The sequence below is a fragment of the Panthera tigris genome, chromosome D3 (assembly GCF_018350195.1).
Source record: "Panthera tigris isolate Pti1 chromosome D3, P.tigris_Pti1_mat1.1, whole genome shotgun sequence".
Classification (NCBI taxonomy): domain Eukaryota; kingdom Metazoa; phylum Chordata; class Mammalia; order Carnivora; family Felidae; genus Panthera; species Panthera tigris.
In genome coordinates, this window is record NC_056671.1 from 88,941,887 (window position 1) to 88,961,632 (window position 19,746).

At 39.1% G+C, this 19,746-nt stretch overlaps 1 long non-coding RNA gene across 3 annotated transcripts in view; it reads right to left on the bottom strand.

The window, feature by feature from the left end:
* Positions 1 to 19,444, bottom strand: part of LOC122232327 — a 108,835-nt gene extending 89,391 nt beyond the window's left edge. For 2 of the 3 annotated variants that reach the window (XR_006209677.1, XR_006209676.1), the window contains exons 1-3: positions 19,234 to 19,444; positions 15,228 to 15,349; positions 2,796 to 2,897 (exon numbers count right to left, since the gene is read on the bottom strand). This is a non-coding gene — a long non-coding RNA (uncharacterized LOC122232327). Of the gene's footprint in view, positions 1 to 2,795; positions 2,898 to 10,179; positions 10,210 to 15,227; positions 15,350 to 19,233 lie in introns of all 3 variants that reach the window. The other variant, XR_006209678.1, reaches the window with a different exon arrangement.
* Between the last annotated feature and the right edge of the window lie 302 nt (positions 19,445 to 19,746).

Below are 19,746 nucleotides of genomic sequence, written 5' to 3' on the forward strand. Positions count from 1 at the left end.
ATAAGGCAGTTTTATAGAAACCTGAGCATTCTTTTATTATTATTATTATTCTTTTCAGTAAATGTGTTGTTTTCTCCATCTTTTTTCAGAATGCTGCCTTGAAACAGGATCAATAGATGTGGATTTACTGCTCACAGAAACAATTATATACTTTGAGTACAAGGGATGTCATGGCAATAAAAAAACGACAGCCTCATCTAATCATCTCCCTACTCTTTATTCCACCATTAGGAGAAAGAGAGAAAGAGAGAGAGAGAGAGAGAGAGAGAGAGAGAGAGAGAGAGAGAGAAAGAAAGAAAGAAAGAAAGAAAGAAAGAAAGAAAGAAAGAAAGAGAAAGAGAAAGGGAGAAAGAAAGAAAGAGAAAAGAAAAAAGAAAAGAAAAGAAAACAGGTACAATCCAGTTGTTTTCCCATGAATATAAGGAAAACAAGTCTACTTCATAAAGCAAGACAGTGGTGTAAAGGCTACTAGGTGTTTTCTTTCCTTTCTGGTACTCAGACTCCATACGTGGTATTGTGCTATAAAGAATCCAGAAGAGTAAGTGATAACCTTCCTGTTTATCACCAATTTTCATAACTGAGTTAGGAATCAGAAAACAAGAAACCATTCCTATGCCTTTGCGTTTTACCTGCCGCCATGTTTGCTGCACAGGTTTGATGATGATAAAAAAAAAATTATACATAATCTTCCAAGTTCTTTCCAAAATAATGGTATTACAAATGTATAGAGCGGCAGTTTTCAGTTTTCAAAGTGTTTTCCATCTACTCACTCTGTTCTTAAAACCACATACATTTTTCAAAACTATCTTTAATCTGGGACTCAGTCACCAATACAGAAATCCAAATTTTCTTAATGACAAACAGTCTTTGATCTCAACACTCAGAATATGCTGTTTTAATTAATGAAAAGGGAATATAAGTAAGCTTGCTAACGTGATTTATTTCATTCAAGTAAATGATGGCAAAATCCACCAGCAAGAGACACCCAGAAACTAAAGTGTACTGCATTGCAACATGGACCAAGACTGCACTAAGACAGAAGAACAACCCAGGATTTTACAGTCTTACACTCAAGCAGGAAAAGAGCAGGAGGAGGAGGGGAAGGTGGGGAAGGTGGGGAAGGTGGGGAAGGTGGGGAAGGTGGGGAAGGTGGGGGAGGAGGAGGAGGAGGAGGAGGAGGAGGAGGAGGAGGAGGAGGAGAAGGAGAAGAAGAAGACGACAACGACGACGATGACGACAACGACAATAACAATCAGGTATAATGAAAATGTGATGACTATTATATAATGGAAATTCATTTCATTTTTTAATGCTATGACTCTCTAGCCTAATTGACTTAAAATGCTTAGGCACAAATCCCGGTTGCCAATGGCCAAAAGTGGTATTTAATACTGGTGCCCAAAGTATCAAGAGGGGTGCCTGGGGTGGCTCAGTCCATTAAACATCCAACCCGTGATCTCAGGTCAGGTCATAATCTCATGGTTTGTGGGTTTGAGCCCCCTGTTGGGCTCTGTGCTGGCAGTGTGGAGCCTGCTTGGGATTCTGTCTCTCCCTCTCTCTGCTCCTTCCCCATTTGCTCTCTCTCTCAAAATATATAAATAAACTTAAAAAGAAAGAGCTTTGGTAACTTCTGTTTCTGTAATAGAAAACCCTTCCTGGTGTCACACCAGCTTTTGGCAAAAGCCAGAGTAGACGCCTGAGCTCCTGCACCCCAAGGCTGAGGAAGGACCCTCAGTTCAGGGACAGACACCCTCCTGTACAGATGGAGAGTCATTCTTGTGGAATAAACAATCATAGACCAACTGGTATTCAACGCCCTGATGCAAGTAAGTAATTATTCAGGAGTATAATTGCTGTGAACAAAGGGAAGATTAATAGAGAACACAGAGCCAAGATGATGAAGAAAAATCAACCAGCACTGAACGAAAATGGATGGTTTTCCCTAGTTTCAGAGCTGGAAGAAACAGAAAATTAGCATCACAGTTCAAGCCTCTTCAGACTACTTGTTACACACCGGTGTTTTCAGTAAGAGATGAGGTGATTTTTGTAAAAGATGAGGCCACCCGTCCTTAGATATGTACATACACACACACTCATACATGTGCACTTAGCTACTTATGCCTGGGTTAACCAAGTAATATCTGGGTGTCTCTGACTCTACAGTACAGTTCAGTCCACCTCCATCATCTTTATGATATCCCAAGTGAAAGAATCTCCTTCAGTCTCTGTTTAACCATTTTTATGAACTCCAAAAACACAGATTAACATTAGTTAAAAAAAAAAAAGTCCTAATAAATAGCACCCTCTTAACAAATTTCAATGTAAAGACATTTTTTGTCCCTGAAGGTCCCACCATACATGTGGGAAACAAGAAAAATCTAAATTAGCATGTGGTTAAAAATATTTGATTTGAAAAATTCAGGCTGTGGGCACATCCCTGTTTAAAGTCAGGAAGTAGAAACTGAGGGTCCCCTAAATTCCTTTCAAGCTCCATCAGTCTTACAGCTGTGGAGGGCTCCTTGTCCAGATCCTTCACCAAATTTTTATGTCCCCTTCAGGGTCTCTGCAAGCCTCCTTCAAAACCTGGAGAGCAACCACTTATACCCAGGTCAGGAAGTATCTGACCAAAAGTCACTCCCCATACTAATAATCTAAAATTGTGGAGCATTACACAATTGCTGTCATATTTTTAAAGCAGAGAAAGCGTACGATATACCATTTTCTTCCTGAGGGTTATTGGTTTTCTGAAGGGCAGCTGGTGCCTTTCAACACCCACAAAATAAATGACAGAGTACCTTTGATGGCATTCCGGCGATTTGTCCCTTTGTCCTGTGATGCATGTATTCACAAGATAGGAGCCCCAGGAAACCCACAAGGCACTGACTGGGGAGTAGAGGCTGCAGCCATCAACAAGGAGAGAACAAAAGATACAAATATGAATGTCAAAATCCTAAGAAACAGGGCAATACCAGATTCATTATGCTGCCTGACCAAGGGTTTCTGTCTAAAAATGAATCCAATATTGATGACAGTGTTCAAACAGGAGAGCATTTTCAGAAGCGACAGGTTAATTTTTTTTTAACCAGCGCCAGTCTCGTGCAAATCTCAGAATACCAGAGGTCTCAGGGCTTAAATGCCCACAACCATGCCCAGAAGGATGTGGACTCTTTCTGTTTGTTTTGTTTGTTTGTTTGTTTTAAGAAAAAAGCTTCTTGCTGGATATATAAATTAAACAGGATCATGATAACATTTTTTTAGCAAATACATAAAGGTGTAAATTACCACTCTCCCGAAAGAACCAGCATGGATACTTGGTGAACATATTTCACACATCTTTCTATAAACACACACACACACATGCACACAAATGCAATCATATCATATATGATGATTGTATTTATATTATTCCTTCCCATGACATTCAGGGATTTATATCTTGAAGAAAAGATAGAACATGCTTTGCACATTGTTTTTCTAAGCCACTGTCTGTTTATGTTGCTTATGTAGGATCTTTATTTTATAGCTTCTGGATTTCTTATCTTCCTTAGAAAGGGATCCTCAATTCCTAGTCATCTCAATCATCTTTTTAAGATTTAAGTGTTTTTTTTTTCATTTACTTTTTGAATTCATATGAAATTTTGTGTTTTTTGTGTGTATGAGGTAAGGGTCCAATTTTATTTTCTTCTAGATAAATTTCCATTTGTGCTAGCAACATTTATATATATATATATAATATGTATAACAATTGAATTGAAATACTAAGTTTGTCACATATTAAATTCCCATATATCTGAGATCTATGATTCTCTTTTATTTTATAAATAGCTTTTATTAAGCTTTATTAATTTATTTACCTTTTATAAAGGTAAGACTATGTATTACCTTTTGATATCTGACATTATTTTCTTGCTCATTCTCAGACATTTATCTTCTATAGCGAGCTTTTATCTAAATTGTCATTCTAATTAGGATTTAATTGTCTATAATGTATAAATTTTAGAAAAATGTAGTAATGATTTTCAGTAATTAAACATTTCCATCCATGGTCAGGTATATCTTCATGCTAGTTGAAAAAAAACTTTTTTTATCCCCCCTAAAACTTCTATAATAATTCTTAATATAGATTCCCTATTAAAGTCATTCCTGAATAGTTCATAGCTTTTGTGGTTATTGTGAATTACATTTTTCACATTTCTGTGTTCAGCTGGTAATTGATAACAATTAAGAAGCTACTGATATTTCTGTTATTTTTATACTTATCTTTTAAAGTCAAGCCTTCTGGGTTTCTTTTTATAAAATCATATTTCCAGGCAAAGGAAATAGTTTGCTTTTTCTCTCCATTATTCAAGAAGCAGAAGCAACCCTGATACTCATTCTAGGGTGTCCCATTTTGCCAGCAAGCCAAGCTGTACTCAAACTCAGCTGAGACCTTCTTCCTCTGGCCAAAGGTCATTGTGATGCCTCATGGCCATCAAGGTCCATGCTTCCACCAAGATCTGCAGGTGCAGGGCAACTGGCTCTCCCAGAAACTACTGGAAATACCTATCATTGCACACCCAGACTGCTTGGTTGCAGTCTTTGTGACCTTCCACAGAAGAAGCTCCTTCCTTGCGTTCATCCTGCAGGAAGAGAGATTGACGAGAATAGCAGCATCCTTGGGGGATGGAACACGGGCCATGTTCAGAGATGCCCAGGCCCATCTAGGCTTTCCAGGATGAAAAACTGGGTCTCCACACATCCCGCTGTTCTCTTATAAACTCTGGTCTTTGAGTTTTCCCTTTTATCAGTAAAACCTATTCCTTAACCAGTACCCTGTGACATTGTAGAATTCACCCTGACCTCCTCCCTGACAGGAGGTAGCCCAGAAAGGATCCTTCTGCGAGGATGCTTTATTTTCCAAACTGCACAGCAATTATTTCATTTTTTCTCCCGTGAAATTTAGTAGAATCTGCAAAACAATTTGAGTGATTTTGGTTTCACTGATTCGTTAATTTCACCTATTCATTAAAAAGTGAATAATTTTGTCTGTGTTTAGAAATCAGTCTGTGGTTTTACATTTTAATCATTGACAATTTTTGAGAAGAAATTTCAATAGATGATGGGGATTCAGGAGTGCACTTGTGATGAGCACCAGGGGATGCACGGAAGTGTTGAATCACTAGTGACATTGCACACCTGAAACTAATATAACACTGCATGTTAACTACACAAGAGTTAAAATAAAATTTAAAAAGAAAGGAAAAAAATTCAATATATTTAAGTAGTTTCCATTTATTTGTATCTTAGTGTTTTTACTTTACCAATACAACAAAAATGAACAAATATTTTTACTATTAATTATTAATATCAAATATTTTCGATGACCCCTGACAATACCATATTGGTTTTCTCCTCCACTTTTTGATGTATTATGTTGATATATTTCTTAATATTGAACCTTCCTTGCTCTCCTTGAATTAACGCGACTTGGTCAGTGTAGTATTCTTTTTATTCTATTTGTTAACACTGTATCTAAAATGTTTATACCCCTATTCATAAGTGACATTGATCTACATTATTCTTTTTGTACCACCTGTATATGTTCGGTATTTAATTTTTACACGCTTCAGAAAGTGAGTTGGGATCTTCCCATCTTGACATATGATCTGGGTTAATGTAAATGACTCGGGAATTATCTTTTCTTTAAGCATTATATAGAACTTAGATATGAAACTATCAACTCTTAGTGTTTTTTTAATAATAGGTTTTCATCCTATTTCTAGTATCTTCTAACATCTATTTGAATTTCCTATTTCATTCCAAATTGACAATTTATTGTTTACTGTAAAATCATCAATGTCCTCTAGGTTTCCAAATTTGATGCCAACGAGTGCACATAGTAATGTCTTATAATTATTTTCATTTCTTCTGTTTCTCCTTCCTGTTTCTAAGTCTTGTTTAATTTGTATCTTTTTCCTTAGAGGGCTTATGCATTTATAGGGCTTTTCAAAAAATAAGATATTTTTCACTTAACTTTAGTACACATTTTCACATATATTTCAACTTCTATTTTTGCTAATTCTGTTTTCCTACTTTCTTTTCTTAACTTTGTTCTATTATAATTTCACAAATGAGTATAAACTCCTATGTTCTTGGCCTATACTCTTATTAATCAAGGCAGCAAGGACCAACTGTCATTTATCCCATATATTTTTGTGTCATGTAATCCTTTTCATTCTTTCTTAGATTTCTCCATTGTTCTCATATTATTTAAAACTATGTTTCATATTCTTGTTGTCAATTTATAATTTCATTTATTATTGCCAGAGAGTATGCCCTGTGAAGTATCTTGGCTATTTTGCTAAGGTTTCCCTTGTGGCCAGTACATGACCAGTTTTTATTATTTCCCTAAACATAAAGAAGAGAAAAATAACTATATTCTTAATCCAAAGATATAAATTATATATTTAAATTTATTACATTATTCAATTTCTTTCTGCCTTTACTGATTTTTGACCCACTGAACCTGATTTCGAAAGAAGTACATTAGAATTTTCTACCTTTTTTTTTTTTTTAGAGAGAGAGAGAGAGAGCAAGAGTGGGGGAGAGGGGCAGAGGGAGACAGAGAATCCCAAGCAGGCTCCACTCTGAGCCCAATATGGGTCTCAAACCCATGACCCTGGGATCATGACCTGAGCCAAAATCAAAAGTCAGATGCTCAACCAACTGAGCCACCCAGGCACCCCAAAATTTACTACTATTTTAATCAGATTCTTATTTCATTTCTAAATGTTTTTAGGTTTACTTATTTAGTTTGAGAGAGACAGAGAGAGAATGAGCAGGGGAGGGCAGATAGAAAGGGAGAGAGTCCCAACCAGGCTCTGCATTGTCAGTGCAGAGCCAGACGTGGGGCTTAAATGAAAAAATCATGAGCTCATGACCTGAGCTGAAACCAAGAGTGGAACGCTTAACCAACTAAGCCATCCAGGTGCCCATCATGATATTTCTTTTTCATGAGCGGGTATCTTGTGATTGTAAGATGTCACTCTGTTACACTGAGTATTTTTAATTTTTATCCTTAGGTTTCACCTTGCCTGATACTGTTGTCATCCTTGCCCTCCTTCTGTTTCCATTGTTTTCCAAGAACTATTTTCCCACCATTTTATTTCTAATTTTGGCTTTTTCCATTCCATCTTGTATTAATTTCACTTTCTGGTTTTCCCTTTTTCTTTTTCTTCTGTCACGGGTTTGGTCAAGTAAACACTCATGTCCCTATCTTTTTTGAATTTCTTTTTAATATTTATCTTTTATTTTTGAGAGACAGAGAGAGACAGAGTGTGAGCGGGTGAGGGGCAGAGAGAGAGGGAGACACAGAATCCGAAGCAGACTCCAGGCTCCAAGCTGTCAGCACAGAGCCCGACACGGGGCTCGAACCCACAAAGCACGAACCCACAAACCTGAGCTCGAACCCACAAAGCTCGAACCCACAAACCTGAGCAAAGTCAGATGCCCAACCAACTGAGCCAACCAGGCACCCCAACACTCATATCCCTATAGATTATTGTTTATGTAGAAGGTCCTCCTGTCCTCTGACACTTTCCTAGTAGTGACCTCTCCTCAGACTCATTACCAAACACACATTTATTTGTTTTGTCAGCCATCGGGGATTCCTAGCATTATATTCTCCCTTCTTCTTCTTCTGCCCTTTCCCCTGTGGCTGTATCATGGGAAATCTTTGGGATATTTTTGCTTTCTCTTCCCCTAAATGAGAAATTTCACTTATTCTTTCCCTTTCTGTACCATCACTCACAACGCTGACTCCTAGGTTCTAATGATGTAATTTAATACTTTTAATGCTTTTGCTTCTGGACGACTAGATCTTTTTTAAACTTGAATGTAATTATTTATTTTTAATTCTATTTTGTTTTATTTTAAATTCCAGTTCACATGCGGTGTTATATTAGTTTCGGGTGTACAATGTGGTGAGTCAGCACTTCTATACATCACCTGGTGCTCATCACAACTGCACTCCCCAGTCCCCATCACTATTTAACCCATCTGCCCCTCCTCTGGCAACCCTCAGCGTTTTCTCTATAGTTGAGAGTCTGTTTCTTGGTTTGTCTCTCTCTCTTTGTATTTCCTTTGCTTGTAGATTTTTAGTAACTACCGCAGGATTATTCTTGCTAACTTCTGCTTCCTCCTCCTTTTAATCCTCTCCCACGTAAAGTGTCTGTGGTGGTACGTTTATTGTTTAGTTAGAGTCTATTTCTGTGTATTGTCTACAGATGGGGTTTATGGATGATACCATCTCTGAATCCCGAATATGTGTAAATATCACTCACCCTGGCAGGTGATGATATCTTTGCTGCATATAGGGATCCTGGAATAAGAGTTCTTCTTAGAAATCTATGCATATTCTCTGATGAGCTTCCAAAGCTGCAAATGAGCCATTTCTAATCTTCTGTCTGTCCCTCATAAGTAACCTATTCATTCTTTCTTAGAATGTGAAGGTTTTTCTCTTTATTCTCAGCAACAGAAAGTTAGCCAGAATATGTCCATGTGTGTCCTTTATATCAGTCTTCGATGAGCTTCAGGGACACATTTAACTCTACAGACTTAAGTCCTACTTCAACTCAGAGAAATATTATTCCATTATTTGCTTAATTATGAAACTTTCAGAAGTTTTTTTCACGGCTGATGTTTTTTGTGTGTTACATTGCTGGGCTCTGTCCCTTTCATCCCTCTTTATATTTTTATTCTATGTTTTGAGACAGTCCTTCCTTAGTCTTCCCAGCACTAATTTCATCTCACCAGTTAAAGAAAAAATGTCACATTTTCAGTTCTGAAAGTCTTGTGTGCTATGTGTAATAAATCTATACATTCTAATTATTTTTGTAATTTCACATGTCATTCTGTCCTTCCTTTCTCTTCTTGTTTGTCATTTTGTCTGTTTTTATCCACTCACTGGGGCTCAGATAAAGCTGTTGAGAGGCTTCAAGTGAGAGCAACCCCTCCTATAACAGAGTGTGTGCATGTGAGTGTGTGCATGTGCATGCATGTGTGTATGCATTTGTGTGCATGTGTGTGCATGTATGTATGTGTGTTTATGCATGTGAATGTATGTGCATTCACATGCATGTGTGTGTGCACAGAAATCCAGGCCCTCCCCAGTCAGGGGGCAGCGTTCCAGCAGGTAAGCAGTAGTCCCTGTCCATGGTACCAGGAGGAAGCATCTCCCTTCTCTGGTCTTCTTAGTCTCCAGCCTAGAGAAGGGTAAATGGGATAGACTCGGCCCATATACTCAGCAATTTTTATTTCTAGAAGTGTAGCAGGTCTCCTTAGGGATTCTTGCACATGGGTAAGTTCTAGCCATCTTCTGAGAAATTCACAGATCCTCAAGAGCTCAGACTTCCTCATAATCCCACCAAATTCCAACTCCAGTGATCTCTGCTTTTTAATCCCCAGACCCCATACAGGGACTGTCCAGGCTGTGGCAGAGCCTGAGCCTCACTCTTGGCCCACATTTGGGCCACTCTTTCTGATAAATCCTACTGCTATTTGGCTTGGGCAAGGTGGGGAATAGTGAACAGTTAATAAAGGGGAGCATTGGGATACATTCAAACTTCCATCTCCCCAGAATCCTCATGGTGTACGTACTGAGAGACAGGGAATTAGAGCAAAAGCACAAAAGGTTTCAGAAAGGTAGTACATACATGCTTAACTATAGGTAGTATATCATAAAAGGGAGGGCAAAAATATTAAAATCTTTATGATTTATCCAGAGCAATTGGGGAAGAAGTATTTAAAAATACATAAATAAATTAAAAAAAAAAAAAACTCTGTAGACTTTGCATTGTCACATATGTTTAGGCTCTAGTAAGCCATCTTGAATATCTGAAATATGGCATAGCTATTTCATATATATGTCAAGCCTCAAATCTGTGGCATATTTTATTCAGTGCTTTTTACATTATAGGTAGTTTTTAATTTAGACCCACCAGGTCATTTAATATGCTGATAGGCTAAAACTTGGCTAATAATTGCTATCAGAATACTTCTAAGTTAACTAATTTGCAAGAAGAAAGAAAAATCAGCAATCTTGTCAGAATGTTTGTTTTTGCTAAGAGACCCCATTTCACCCTTTAATTCCATCCATCAAGTCTAAGTGCTTTTTTATGAGACAGAAGAGTCAACATTTACCTGGAACTGATGAACACCTTTGATTTCCATCTAGAATTGAAAGACAAGTCATTTGTCATCAAGAATAATTGAAAAATTAATCAATTCAGGATTCCTCACATTTTTTTAAGATTTGAGCTGACATTTTCCCTTCACATCTATGGAATACAACCCTAGATATACTGGCTGCAAATGCTATTTTATGACTTTTAATCAAATATTCAGCTCTAGAAGACAACAGCTTATAAAAGTGACCTGTCTCAGTTTCCATTATTATTTTGATGAGAGCTGCCTTTCATCCCATAGAAATTAAATAGCCAGAAAGCTTTTTCAGATGTTCATTTAAATTTGAAAAACACAAAACAAAACCTGAGAGCATGTTCATCGCTCTCAATAAAACAGAGTTATTTTTTGACTAGAAAAGAAATCCAAGGGCATTCAGCAGAAACCAGAGCAGAACAATGTGGCAATAGATCCAGGCAGAGTGGAGGAAAGTGTGGTCAGTTGAGTAAGGAGCTGATGAGGTCAAGATTAAAATGCAGCCAAAAATATCGTGGCTTGACCAATATGATAAGGGTCCTGATCAAGAATGAAGGCAGAATGGCTTGCAGCTAGGTTGAGCAACAAAGCCCAGGAAAAAGGTGACAAGGCACTCAATGGGGTAAGTAACACGGACAGCTCCAACAGCCCTCCTTTCAACCTGCTGCCTTAGCCTGACCACCAACCAGCAAAGCCGGAGAATTCTTTCTGAGGCCTCTCAGGAGCAAGTACTGGTCCACAACGAAGGACCTAGGCCTCATCCGCAAAGAGCCCTCAGTTGGCAAGTTGGGGGGCTGATTTCTGGCCCAAGAGTTGATGCCAGGATTCTGCCCCTGTCTAGGGCCATGCCATGGGTCTCTGTGTGAGGTTCCTGCTCTCTTTCCTTTAAACAACAAAGGGGATCACCCAAATAATGAATGCCCAAAAAATTCTGATAAATTACAGAAAGTATAGAAATTGAAGGAATCACAAATGAAAGCAACAGACAAAAAATTCAGGAGGAAAAAATATATCGAAGTACTTTTCCTCCATTAAAATAAGGTCTCTAGGACAAACGGTGCTCTCTTTTTACTCATCATAGCCCTTTTTAATATCAAGCCTTTGTGTAAGGAAATAACAGAATGCAATGTGTGGGAGGGACAAGAGCCTTACGAAACCCATGTGGCTGCCCTGGGAGGTATCAGACACTGTTATCACCCCCAGACCCTAATCTGCTGAAACCCCAAGGCCTTGCCTGCTTCATCTCATCTATCTGAAGAGCAGGAGCCAGCCATGGCTAAGCCTGGCAATATTCACGGTCCTGTGCCACTGGGGTTCTTCCCTAAGTCCTTTATTCCATATGGTGTGGTAAGCATTCCTCACTTCCCAGCTGGCGCCATACTATAGGTGTTTGTACATACTGTTGCCTCTGTATGAAAAGCCCCCTTCCTCAGTCTCCTCCCTACTGTCCCTGACTGACTCTTATCAGTGTAGAAGCCACTTCCTCCAGAAAGTCTATCTTGGCAGGTGCCCCCTCTTACATGTTCTCCATTTGAATATAGTGTAGCATTTATTATATATAGTATGCAATTGCTCTTTTAATGGTCAACCTTCCCCACTGGACTGTAAACTCCTTGAAAATAAGACTTATACCTTGTTCACTGCTCTCTTATGAGTGCTTTCCATTATACCTGGCTAATGTGTATTTATATTTATTGAAGGAATGAACCTGTCTGTCTACCTCAAATAGTCTTCCCTCCTAAAATAATCACAATTTCCTTACTTTTCATATCCTGTATATAGTCCACAGGCAGAAAATGGTAATGAATTTGGCTTCAAGTTAGAGTTGAAGTGGGATTTTGCGGGGGTGGGGGGTGACTATAGTAGATAAAGCAGTTGTTTATCTACTATAAACAGTTGTGCTGTGGTAGTTGGATGATTTCTGTACCTACAGCATATGCTATTGCTATAAAAGTTCCTGTCCCAAATTTGTTCCTTCATATCACCATGGCCCCTCTGAGTGTTCTCACAATGGTCTTGGCAATATTATGTACCTTAAGCAAAGCCAAGAAAGCTCTGAAAACTAATGGATCTTTGAGGAAGCATTGACTTTTGATGTTTTGTGCACCTAAAGTTTTTTTAATTAAAAAAAAAATTGCATTTCAGATTTATTGTGACATAAATTATTGTCCTCAGTTGCAGGGTATTTGTTGCCTCAAATACACTAGTAGGTTACATGGGGTTCAGCAAGGTCCTCCATGACGTACACAAATTTTCACGTAACTATTGACTCCCCAAACACTTAACTACTATCAGCTTACCGGAAGCCTTACCAATAACATATACAGTCCATTAACACCTATTTTGTATGTTATATGTATTACATGCTGTATTCTGACAATAAAGTAAGCTAAAGAAATGAAATGTTAAGAAAATAACATGACACCATACCATATTTACAGAAAACAATCCCCATATAAGTGGGTCCACACAGTTCAAACTTGTGTTGCTCAAGGATCAACTGTACGATAGTATCTCATCCATCCAGGGACTTACTTAAACTTTTAGCCCTCTTTTAAGTGCAGATAGTGTTGCTACGAGACTCTGTGGTACACACATCACAAATCCCTAGACCATCTGCGATCTGCCTCTTCAGCCTCATCGCCATCCTCAGAGCCTAGTAAGCCCTCTGGGATTTGTCAACCCACAAGTATTAAGCAGAGAAAACCAAAGGACACATTGGAGATGCTGAATTCCGCTGCAGAGGCTGCAGATGGGGACAACCAGAGGAGCTAAGAATTGAGATGAGAGAGAAGAGAATACATATCTAGTGATTTTATTTTTATTAAGTGGCCTAAGTGGAGATAGTTGTAGTCATTATAGGCTTCACTTAGACCTTCACTTTACCATAAACACAAGTCCAAAAAATCAGATAAAACTACCTGAATAATAAGTTTAAAACGATGCCTGTATCCTTGATACTAAAGTTTCTACAAGCATGAAGCAAAGGTCTTTTTTTCTCCGATTATATTTGTTAAACCAACAACCAGACTTTGTGAGATTTCTGTAATAGTTAGTCTTATTAAGCAATAACACCTAGACTTGTCTGACTTCCCTCTTTTTGGGTACTTTTCATAAAAAGACAATGTATGATAACAGGAGAACTTGAAGCCCCAATGCACCGATAGTTGACCTATGCTGCAAAGGATATCGCAGAGGAACATCAGGCCCAAAATGCCGTGCACGATAACCTGAAAAGGGTCCGTGCAAATCCAGCCCTGCTCTCCATCCAAGTCTGCCTTTCCTGGAGGTGGAGTGCTCTCTTCAAGATGCAAATCTGGCTGTACCACCCCATGCCTCTGACCTATGACTCGTCCGACAAAGACACACCTTGAATGTGGCCCACTAGGCCCTCCATTCTTTGTCTTTGCCCCCTACCTTTCAGATTCACCTCCTACCAGTTCCGTTTGCTCTCTGCACCTCCCCAAACAGAGCTCTCTCGGTCTGATGCTGTCACAGATTCGGTGGCCAGGCTGCCACATGAGTTGCTCTCCTGGGCTTCTTCTTCATGCACCTGTCTGTCCAGTTCCAATCCACCCTCTGTTCCTTAGCTTAATCATTGTCTCATCAGACAACCCTGCCCTGCTCTCCCTGACTAGGCCGAAGAGCCCTGCCGTGGTCTCACAAAATCATATGCTCTCTCTGGGGCTCTTCTCACAGTTGTGATTTTCCTTATGTATCTATGTGGCTATTTGGTGGCCTCACCCATTAAATGATAAACTTCATGGGGTTCAGAGACCATATCTATTGCTGTTCATCAGTGAATACCCAGCACCTAACATTGCCTGCAATATAGTACGTGCTCAGTGAATAGTCCTTCAATAAAAGAGCAAGGGAAAACAGAAAAGAAAGAGGAAAGGGAGGTGGGGGAAGGAAAGAAAAGGGGGGAGGGAAGAAAAGGGAAAGAAGACACCAGACTTACAAAAAGTAAACCAACACATGCTAGTATTTCAATGAATTTAGGGTGAAATTGATGAGTATTGGAGAGAAGCCTCAAATTCTAAGTCTGCTGGTATCTGTTAACTGACCACACGATCAACCCTCTTGGGAGTCCAGTTGCTGCCTCCCTGGAGGTTCTTTTACAAAGGAAGAAGGAGTTAAATTTCTCCTTCAATGGCTTTATCAATCAAAAATGTGCAATGGGGTTTCCAACGAACCTTTAAAGTTGGCCCTCAGACATTTCTGAGCAAGGAGGTGGGTGCCTTTCACATCCCAGAAGCTCTGTGCTAAGGAAAAGATCACTTCCAAGTAGGTCATCGTACTAAATTGATGAGTTTTTAGCAACACGGTCTTCCAGGTTCTTCCAGTTCCTCTTCTACCTTCAGTGTTGACACGTAATGCTTTATTACCTCCTGATCAATATTATTGACCACGTTCACCAAGTACCTAGCCACCTCTGGAAACCACAGAGGCAGTATGCCGTATTGACTTCAATGACAGAATCCATAAAAAAAAAAAAAAAATTACAGAATCCATTGTCTCATCAATAAACCATGGGAAAGAACAGTATGCTCTATACTATGTTACAGCATATTGAGTTACTGTAATGAAAATTAATTATTTGCACATAAAACTCTTTAGAATAGTGCCTTGCACACACAGTAAGTGCTCATTACGTGTTAGCTGTTTATTTATTTACAAGAACTTCAGAAATTCTGTCTCTGAGAAAGTGGCGGCAAGAAGGATTTTGAATTCCTTTCTCAGCTCAGGCAGAACACTGCCCACAACCTGCTACGTTAATTAAACCGTGTCTTCTGTGTTCTAGTTTTGCCATTGTTTCCCTGGTATCCCACAGGATGAAAGTGTCTGCCCCTTACATACCCATGCCTTCTTCCAACATGCTCAATGGGCCATAAATTCCAGCAAAGCCAACAACTTTGGCTCTTTCTGAGTCTCTGCCTGAGGTTGGAGACAGTATGTGCTCAGTTTCTTGGGTGCTCCCGATGTGTCTGCTGGGATGGGGAGACTTCCTTTCACCCCCAAGTACTCACCCATTCTCGGTGGGCCTCCTTTCAGTCTGATGGCACGTGCCCAGCCCCAGGGAGCAGATGTCCTGTCCTCACTCCATGCCAGCACTTCCAGGCGTTTGACACAGGATAGTGAATTACTGTATCTATGAATAAAAATATTAAAAGGGTTTCTGTTTCCCAGATATCTTCACTCCGTGTGCATGTTTTAAAAATGTCTTCTTTCCAGCACCAACTTCCTCAAGGCACTCTGTTACAATGGCTTTTTGATAGACTGACCCACTTAACTCCCAAGATCAAACAAACTCCAGGTTACATCAATTTGAGCCAAAAAAAAAAAAAAAAAAAAAAAAAAGTCTCATGCATGCCCCCGGCTTCTGTGGCTCCTTCACAAATAAGGCCCACTCATCTCAGTATTTTGGCCCATTCTCTTATCTCTGGACTCAAGCTGAAGATGTGTGAGGCTGATTGATTCATTAATGCTGGTGAAGAGTTTATTTCATTTGCCTCTAAGTGTGGAGGGAGGGTATCGATACAAAGCAAAGAATCAAGGGCGTTTTATTCTTAAGTAACTAAAAAGAAATTTATAAATTTTAAGATACTTTCAAAATAGCTCTCTCATTCTTAGTACCAAGTCTCTATAATCAACAGGAGAAATTACGTATTTAAATAGGTGTAGGTGAGTCAATAAATGAGAAATTTAATTCCTAAATAATATCTCTCCACAAGTAGAAATAAGATATGAAGGGGGTGCCTGGGTGGCTCAGTTGGTTAAATGTCCGGCTCTTGATTTTGCCTCAGGTCAAGATCTCATGGTTCATGATTTGAGCCCTGCATTAGGCTCTGCACTGACAGCATGGAGCCTGCTTGGGATTCTCTCCCTCCCAATCTCTCTGTGCCTCTCCCACTCACGTGCACATGCTCTCTCTCTTGTTCACTCTCTCTCTCTCTCTTTCTCAAAATAAATAAATAAACTTTAAAAAAAGGAAATAAGATATGAAGAGCCAAATATTACATGGTGTTAAAGTATTACAAGTTGCACACGTTCATTTTGTGTAAAATAAAAATCTATCATAAGAAGAGAGAAAGGTTCCTTGAGAATGTGTGTATACTTTAGGTCAGAAAATGTAACTCTCTCTCCCTCTCTCTCTGCCCCTCCCCTATTTACACGATCTCTGTCTCTCTCAAAATAAATAAGTAAACTTAAAAAATTAAAAAGTGTAAGAGTAGTCCTATTTAAGAAATGTTTATAGCAACTTACATTTTATTGTATCTATTTTTTTAAAGTCTATTTATGAGATAGAAAGCATGAGTGGGAGAAGAGAAGAGACGGGGCGGGGGACACAGGATCTGAAGCGGGCTTCCAATATAGGGCTTAAACTCACCAACCATGAGATCATGACCTGAGCCAAAGTCGGACACTCAACTGTCGGAGCCACCCGGGCCCTGCAAAAGCAACTTACATTTTAATGCCCAGTTATAATCTGTTTACAAAACAAAACAAAAACAGAGCAAGCTCCTACCTGAACACAGACAATAATGCACAGGCCAGGGAAAGGATACTTACAATTACTTGCATTATGTAAAGCCAAGGGCTAATTATTCAGAGGGTAAACTGAGGTAACAGTGTGCTTTGACAGAAACCATAATTTTCAGAGATCCTTCTGTTGCTAACTAGCGATAGAGTCATTATTATACATCCACAAAAGACTTGACTTAGACACAAAAACCGGCGGGGAGAGGGATGGCAGACAAGATTTATTTAGGAAGCATTCTCAAAACAGCAAATAATTGCCAGAAAGTAAGACCCAAAAAAAGTCTGAGTATCATCACAGGTAACAGCAATGAACAGATCACCCGAGCAACGGTTGGGGTCGGTGCCCAGGGGAGATGAACTTCGTGCTTAAAACTTAAAAGATTGGATCAGGATTATAAAACCAATTTTGTACAAAATGTTCTCCAGAACCATATATTCTTACCAATATAGTTTATATACAAATGCGTCTGAGTAATTAGATAATAATGCTAAGGATGCCATTTTGGTAGATGAGAAGTTAACCCAGAGTAAAATGCATTTGAAACAGTGTCACTACAGAAAGGAGAAATATTTATTCTAATGTCACCCCCCAGCCAAAAAGTTAATATACACATAATCAATTATCAGAATTATCTGGGTGGGAGGGTCTCTATCACCAAGTGGGTGAGAAATTCCACATCCGCTCCACAGATGGAAACCCTTCTCTTGAGGAGAGCTGCCAAGACCACAGGGCTCCCTCTCCCCAGCTCCCAGTCTGGGACGCAGGATATCTGACATGGAGCCCGAAATACATGAAATGAAACAGACACAACTGAGGGAAGAAATAGACAATTCACAATACCCACTGGAGACTTTAACACCTCAATATTAGACAGAGTAAAGGACAGTGGATAGAATAACTAAGCAGATGACAAAGAAACCAAAGATTTGAACAACACCATAAGCCATAAGACATAACACGTCTATACAGCACTGCACGCAGCATCCACAGATGCACTTTCTCCTCAAGTGTACCTGGAACTTTTTCCAGGATAGACCACATATGCGGCCATAAAACAATCCTCCCAAAATTTAGAGGGTTGAAAAGATATAAATGGTATCCTCTGACCATAATGGAAAGTCATTACAAATGGATAAAAGATTTGGGGGAAATTCACAAATACATGGAAATTAAATACTCTATTTACATGCTGATTATGTAATTATTGCATCACTCTGTGATTATACTGAAAACCACCGAATTGTATACTTTAAATGGATGAACTGCAAGGCATGTGAATTACAGCTCTAAAAATCTGTTTATTAAAAAAGAATATATACTTCAACACACACACGCGCTCACACACACATGCCTACCATAATTTAAGTACATACGTGAAAGGGAAATTTTATAAAATAAAAAAAAATTTGAAAAATTGATTTGCTTCAAAATATTATTTTAGTTTGTAGGCTCCTTTGTACATTCAAAATAATTTATTTGCATATTATTTCATAACATTTTGTGACTGATACGCATGTCTTGAATGTTCCAAGGCGTTTTGTTAAGATTAAGGAAACCTTAAACAAAAGTCATTCCCATCTGAGTTCATTTCCTTTATCTTTTCCCTTGTCCAATATCAGGATAACAAAAAAATCCTCTAAACATAGCTGTGTTTCACATGAGGAGCCCCAGTAACTTGAAAAAAAAATGAAGAAACTGTTTTTAAGCACACAGTGAAGACTTTTTCTACGTCTCAGAAACTCTTAATCTGTGAGCCAGTTATTATTTAGTTATGGTAGTAATAACACAGCAAATTAAAGCATCATTTTTGCATTTTCTCCTATCAGTGTTTTTAAGATTATCATAAAATTTAAGCAGAAATCTATGCACAAATAAAATCTAAACAGTAATGTCTAATCTCTTCCAGAGAAGGGCTCAATACATACCAAGCTGTTTCCATTTAAAATCCTTTAAAACACCAGTCACAACAGGCAGAAAGCACATAACCATAACAATATAACAGCTGCCATTTATTGAACACTCTCTGCTAGCCAGGCACTAAGCTAGCATTCTTCACTCATTATCTCATTTAACCTTCAGGGCAACTTTATAAAAAATGTATCACTAACATCCCTACTTTCCACATGAAAGAACTGGAAGTTAGAGAGGTAAAACAATTTGTCCAAGGCCAACACTTCAGCCAAGATCAAAAGCAGGTCTTTCCACAAGGCAGACAGCCCATACTGATAGAGCTGCAACGGTTAGTGAAATACTGAAACAGTGTTGTACTGGTTGGTAAATGGCCACTTCCCAGCTCTCCCCAGTCCTACGTTCCCACTGCTCTAGCTACCCGGGCACCTCTCCAGGACCCTCCCGCCTTCCCACAACCCAAAGCCGATGACTTGGCCCCTGCTCCACCTCTACCTTCTGACTGGCTGTGCCCATGCCCGTGCCTTAATAGTTGTTAAATATTTAACATAACTCCCTCCTGTCAGCCTCCAAAATCCATGCACCTGTATACAACTCTGTCCAGAAATCCTGGGAGAGTACAGTTGATGACCGAGCCAACATTGATTTCAGTCCAAGTCAGCTTCCTGGGGGTGCGGCCTTCGTCACAGGTCAACATTGCTGATTGCTATCGCAGCAGGATCCCAGCTCTTATCACTGCACGACACAAACCCAATACGCCGTTCAGCAGAGACTGGCGTGCATCCTTCCCTTCGGACCTGCCCAAGTTAAGAGAGGAAATGAGAATGACGGTATCGGCAAAACCACTTCCCACTGAGGTGTCTCCAATATAATTATTATCAAAATTGTCATCATCACCAGGCATTTACAAAGGCTCCTCACTTTAACTGAGCAATGGAGCTGTTTTTCATTTTCTCACAAAAATCATGTGAAATAGGTTAACTTTGCTCATTGTAATGGGGAAAGGCCTGGATATTGCACAGGGTGAGTAGCATTCCCAAGGCACCTGGCAAACGAGAAGAAACTACTCTTGAGTGCTCTGTTTCATCAAGTACTGC